The following is a 6,274-nucleotide window of genomic DNA, read 5'->3' as shown; positions in this document are numbered from 1 at the left end:
GAGATGCAAGAGTTGGGGGTTCAGTCTTCGGGTTGGGAAGATCTCCTGGAGGAGAAAATGGCAACCCACTCCAGTATTCTTGCCTGGAGAATTTCGTGGACAGAGGAGCCTGGTGGACTACAATCCACGGGGTTGCAAAGAGTCTAACACAACTGAGCAACTGAGCATTCATGCACACAGTTGGTGCTTTAAGGATTCTTCAGTCTCCAGAAATCAGAAAAATGTAAAGCTACCATAAGAAGTCCATTCCTTCTTATGATTTAGATATATTTCATTCTCGAGGTGGAGAATTTACAAATATAGACTTTTATTTAGGGAGCAAAACTCAAGGCACCACAGCTGCTCAAGAAGAGAATGAGAATATGGCACCTAAGTTACCACTAAAGTCGTCAGAACAAGGGGAAAGGTCAACAAGGAGATTGCTCAGCTATTTCCAGAGCATGAGTATTGCCTTGGGAAGAAATATTTAGCTCTTTTTTTTTTTTTTTTAAAGCATCTGCTTTGAAGATTTTCCTGTTTTGGAATCCTATCAGTTCTAAAAATCAAGATATTTCCTTCAGCTTATTTATGTAAGAAGCTTCCTTATTGATATTTCTCTCACAAAGGCAGAGTCCCCGGTTGAGAAGTCACTCATAAGCAGCCTGCTTTAGCATATGCTTTGCTATTTGCCTTTTTATTTCAAGTCCTCGAAAACGAACTTTAACACCACGTTCTGATTGCCAGGGTACACAGTTAAGTTGTCAATAGAAATGTAAAAGACTGCTTATGGTTTTTAACATCTTTAATATTTCTTGCAGAATTATCAGTCATCATTTGAGAATTCCACGCCCAAAGCAGCCATACACCCATCAGTCATTATTTGAGATTATGGTTAAGGTGTGGTTTTTCTTCCACAGTGCTTTCTTCCCTGTGTATCCCACTTACATTAGCACATGCTATTCCCAACACAGCATAAACTTTCATGAAGAGATCGCTTCGCAGAGAGGTTTAAGAACTTGTCCTCATTTCGAAGGGGTATGCTTAACATTAAAGATTTATACACGCTGAGCTTCCTCTCTCTTTGATAAGAAAAAAGAAAATGAATCGTGAAATGAGTTTTTTTAAACAAGTGACTAGTTCTTCCAGTTTCTGTTTTTGTTTTTCTTTAGCCTTAACTTGCCAAGTTATTTATGAGGCTGCAGTCCTTCCCAGACACTATTGTAAATCATGTGTAAAATCTGGTGACATGTGAGGGGTCAAAGTTGTAAATGTCAATGAAATATGCTTTTGTCTCTGGGGGTGGGGGGGGGGCAACCTCTCATTCCTCGAAGGAACAGCCTCACTTGATGCACACCTGTGATCACCAGGCCCTTAAACCTTTTGTGTTGATATCATCTTCCATTCAACTAACACTTAATACCAAAGATACAGTGGTGAGCAAAGCCAGTCACGCTCCCTCCCCTCATGGAGCTTACAGTGGGGGAAGAAAATTGCAAGTCAAAGAGAAACACGAGTTAAGTCTGACATAGAAAGTACAGTCTGCTGGGGGATCCTGAGAGGGCTTCCTGGAGTGACCATCCAGGCAACAGAACAGGTGTGGCTGTCCAGGACAGACTCCACAATCTGCTGTCCTGCCGGCTTATACAACAAGCGCCTTCACCTCCAGAATCACAGAGGAAAGGAATGAATCACCTATCCTCAGTGAAGTCCCCTCTAAAAGTAAGCACTCTCTAACAAAATAAAAAGTCCTTTACTTAGATTTTTTTTTCTGTAAAGAAAACAGACTCCACCTACAGTTCATTCTCCCCTTTTCCTCTGTCTTCTTCTGAATCATTTAATTGCTTCACTTCTTACAAAACAACTTATAACCATGGTAGAATCTGATTCTCCCATGACATTGGGAGACTAATGATTGCTCAAAAATTTTAGTCAATGAAAACAGTATGCCATTAAACAATGTATATGTTAAATATATAAGATATGCACGTGCACACTGGTTAACCGATGCTTGTAATGGAAACATGAGGACTTTTCTGTGAGTTGTTGTTCAGTCGCTCAGTCATGTCTGACTCTTTGAGACCCCATAGACTGCAGCACCCCAGGCCTCCCTGTCCATCACCAACTCCCAGAGCTTGCTCAAACTCATGTTCATTGAGTAGGTGATGCCACCCAACCATCTCATCCTCTGTCATCCCCTTCTCCTCCTGCCTTCAGTCTTTCCCAGCATCAGGGTCTTTTCTAATGAGTCAGCTCTTCACATCAGGTGGCCAAAGTATTGGAAATTCAGTTTCAGCACAAGTCCTTCTGATGATTACTCAGGATTGATTTCCTTTAGGATAGACTGGTTTGATCTCCTTGCAGTCCAAGGGACTCTTAAAGAGTCTTCTCCAACACCACAATTCAAAAGTATCAATCCTTTGGTGCTCAGCTTTCCTTATAGTCCAACTCTCACATCCATACATGACCACTGGAAAAATCATAGCTTTGACTAGACAGACCTGTGACTGGGTACCCCTGAAAGCAGTGCTGTACAGCGGAACTCTCTGCGATGCCGCAAGTGTTCTATACCTGTCCTAATGCAGTTATCAGCAGCCATAGGGCTACAGCTATAACTGTGTGTGGTGTCAGCCAGCACAGGGCATGACTCCTGTGTTATTTTTCCTGTAGAAAGCACATCGCATGCCTCCTCTCTGATTTTCAGTTCTTGATTTCCTTAAAATGGAGTGAGAATTTTAAAACAACTGTGACACATTCAGAGAGAAATATCCGTTTAGATTTTAATATTTTCTCCTAATTTTTTTTTACCGATCTTTTGCTCACATCGAATCTGATACTCATTTTCTGGAGCAGATTGAATGTTTCAGATCTTTTGGAGTATTCCACACCTGTCTTCCCTTCCCACTCCTGCCTTCCCTTCCCACTCCTGCCTGCTTCCTCTCTGGAAATTGTCAGCTTCTCACATGGACAGACTGCAGGTGGGAGGGAATGGGTTCCAATAGGCAGAGACTCTGTTGAGTTTCCTCCCTCGGAGCTGAGCAAGACCCAAGGGGCCAGCGTCAGAGGACCTTGAGGCAGAGATAGTAAATGACAGGTCCCAGGGAGAGTGAGATGTCTCCCTTGGGGCTGAGACATGCAGGGAGCAGAACAGCGTGGAGGAGAGCAATATGCCTTTCTTGAGTAAAGAGTTGGAGTCTTATTTGCAAATCACAATATGCAAATGGCATGTGAACACAAAAAAAGGGACCAGAGTGAGACAGAAAAGTTTGGTGAAATACTCAAATGAACAAGGGGGAAAAAAAAAAAATAAAATAAAATAAAATAAAAAATGGAATGAATAGCAATCTAATGAAATCAGCAAAAAAAAAAAAAGTTAAAAAATTAATAATCAAAGTAAATGATTATAGAGTGATGACCATTTCCAGAACATGCCATGAACTTTACTCCTCCATGCAGTTTACCCTCCTTGCCTTTCTCTGCCCCACGAGGCTCAATGGCTTTTAGTTGTTGAGCATTGTGTGTCCATCGCCACCATCAACAAAAGAGCATTTTTTCACTGCTCCAAAGAGGAACCCTCTTCCCTCAGCCATCTCCCTCTTCTGGGAAGCAGGGCCTCAGTCATCTCAAAATCAGTTTTTAAAAACCGATTGGTCTCACAGTTCTTCATTTCCTGAAACATAACTCTATTTACAAAAGCCTTTAATCTTGCCTAGACTGCTTGGAGTTGGAGAAAATTTTATTAAACATTTGCTGTGCACCAGTAACAGTGAGACACACTACACAAAGCCGCTGTCAACCTCAGATACAGGAGATGGTATCAACCAGCAGCCACATCTCTGAGAGGATTAGGAACAAGACTAATTGCTACCCAATACCAGATATCACTATGTGATATGCTACTGTACACTCAAGAAGGAGTAGACAGAAAATAAAAATCCACATAGACTCAGATGGGTCATAATGATCCAAACTGAAAAACAGTACCTTACAAAGGAAGACATTTGGGTCTGGCCACCTCATGTGAAGAGTTGACTCATTGGAAAAGATTCTGATGCTGGGAGGGATTGGGGGCAGGAGGAGAAGGGGACGACCGAGGATGAGATGGCTGGATGGCATCACAGACTCGATGGACGTGAGTCTGAATGAACTCCGGGAGATGGTGATGGACAGGGAGGCCTGGCGTGCTGTGATTCATGGGGTCGCAAAGAGTCGGACATGACTGAGCGACTGAACTGAACTGATCTTGGTTTGGCCCCAGAAATGACAAAAATTAGCAGTAATGAATGGAATGGGCCATTAAATATTTCAAATACTTCCTAAAGAATGGATCATGAAGGCATTTGGTCCTGCCACTTTGGCCACCTCATGTGAAGAGTTGACTCATTGGAAAAGACCCTGATGCTGGGAAGGATTGGGGGCAGGAGGAGAAGGGGCAACAGAATATGAGATGGTTGGATGGCATCACTGACTCGATGGACATGAGTTTGGGTGAACTCCGGGAGTTGGTGATGGACAGGGAGGCCTGGCGTGCTGCGGTTCGTGGGGTCACAAAGAGTCAGACACGACTGAGCGACTGAACTGAACTGAACTGAAATATCACCCTTGGAAAGTAGACTTGGTATGACGTTCCATATACAGTGATGAAAGGATGGGGTTGTTTAGAAAATAATGTTGCAATGACTGAGAAAGAATTACTAAATCAGAATTAGAGAAACACTGCAGTTGTTTCTTTTTTTTAAAATCAGGTCTCCATTAGAAAACACTTTGAGACTGTGGACCAGATAAACAGTGTAAGTGCAAACAGAAGACAGAGGTGGGGGAGAGAGTGGTGCAAGTGGAGGGGAGCTTCTGTGGCTGACAGATGGTGATAAACTCCTTTTGGGATGGCTGAAAGGGATATATTGAGCCTATCTGCCTGAGAGCATCTTCATATGGTTTCATCCTGCCATCTCTTTCCGTCTTGATAATTCCAACTCTGCAAGCATGAAACCATCTATGTTGACTTGCCTCTCTTGCTTAAAAACTGTGCTGTGTGAAGAAAATATTGGAGTTACAAGATGATGAAATTACTTGTCTGACAGTTGCAGAATGCTGACTAGTGCTGCCAGCTACAGTGACAGCCAGCAATCTCTCTGCTGCGACTCACATGCTCTAAATGGCGAGTCCACCTGGAGGTGCTGTAAGAAATCAAGAGAGAGCAAGAGGTGCTCCGAAGTTCGAGAGAAAGGTGTAAAATTCTAAGTAAGGTTCAAAGAAGAGTTTCCTGTAAAAGACTTTTCCAAAGGAAGATCATTTCACCAGAATGTCCAGGATTTGACCTCTTACAGAACAATGTGGTATATCCAGATTTCAGTATCTTAATTTCAAACAGGTACAAAGATTTTTTATTTCATTTTTTAAAAATTAATTTATTTTAATTGGAGGCTAATTATTTTTACAATATTGTGGTGGCTTTTGCCATGCATTGCCATGAATCAGCCACGGGTATACATGTGTCCCCCCTCCCTCCCCCTCCCATCCCTCTGAGTTGTCCCAGTGCACCAGCTTTGAGTGCCCTGCTTCATCCATTGAACCTGGACTCGTCATCTATTTCACATATGGTAATACACATGTTTCAATGCTATTCTCTCAAACCACCCCACCCTCTCCTTCTCCCACAGAGTCCAAAGTCTGTTCTTTGTATCTGTGTCTCTTTTGCTGTCTCGCATATAGGGTCATTGTTACCATCTTTCTAAATTCCATATATATGCGTTAGTATACGATGTTGGTGTTTCTCTTTCTGACTTACTTCACTCTGTATAATAGGCTCCAGTTTCATCCACCTCATTAGAACTGATTCAAATGCGTTCTTTTCAATAGCTGAATAATATTCCATTGCGTGTATGTACCACAGCAGCAGTGGGATTGCTGTGTTGTATGGCAGTTTTATTTCCAGTATTTTAAGGAATCTCCACACTGTTCTCCATTGTGGCTGTACTAGTTTGCATTCCCACCAACAGTGTAAGAGGGTTCCCTTTTCTCCACACCCTCCACAGCATTTATTTTTTGTAGAGTTTTTGATAGCAGACATTCTGACTGGACAAAGATTTTTTTTTAAGGCATCCTAGAATCTTATGTGGCACCTATGGATAGAAAAACAAAATTATTTTTAAAGTTTTATATATCCTAGGAGAGTATTATCGAATATAAATGTCTTGTGCAAAATAACAGAAGAATACTAAACATGAAGCCATCATTTTACACCCAAGAAAAACATCTGGATTAACTTGAAAATGGAAAAATAACATATAACTAATAT

Source organism: Oryx dammah, unplaced genomic scaffold (genome assembly GCF_014754425.2).
Source record: "Oryx dammah isolate SB20612 unplaced genomic scaffold, SCBI_Odam_1.1 HiC_scaffold_13, whole genome shotgun sequence".
NCBI lineage: Eukaryota > Metazoa > Chordata > Mammalia > Artiodactyla > Bovidae > Oryx > Oryx dammah.
This window is presented reverse-complemented; position numbering follows the sequence as displayed.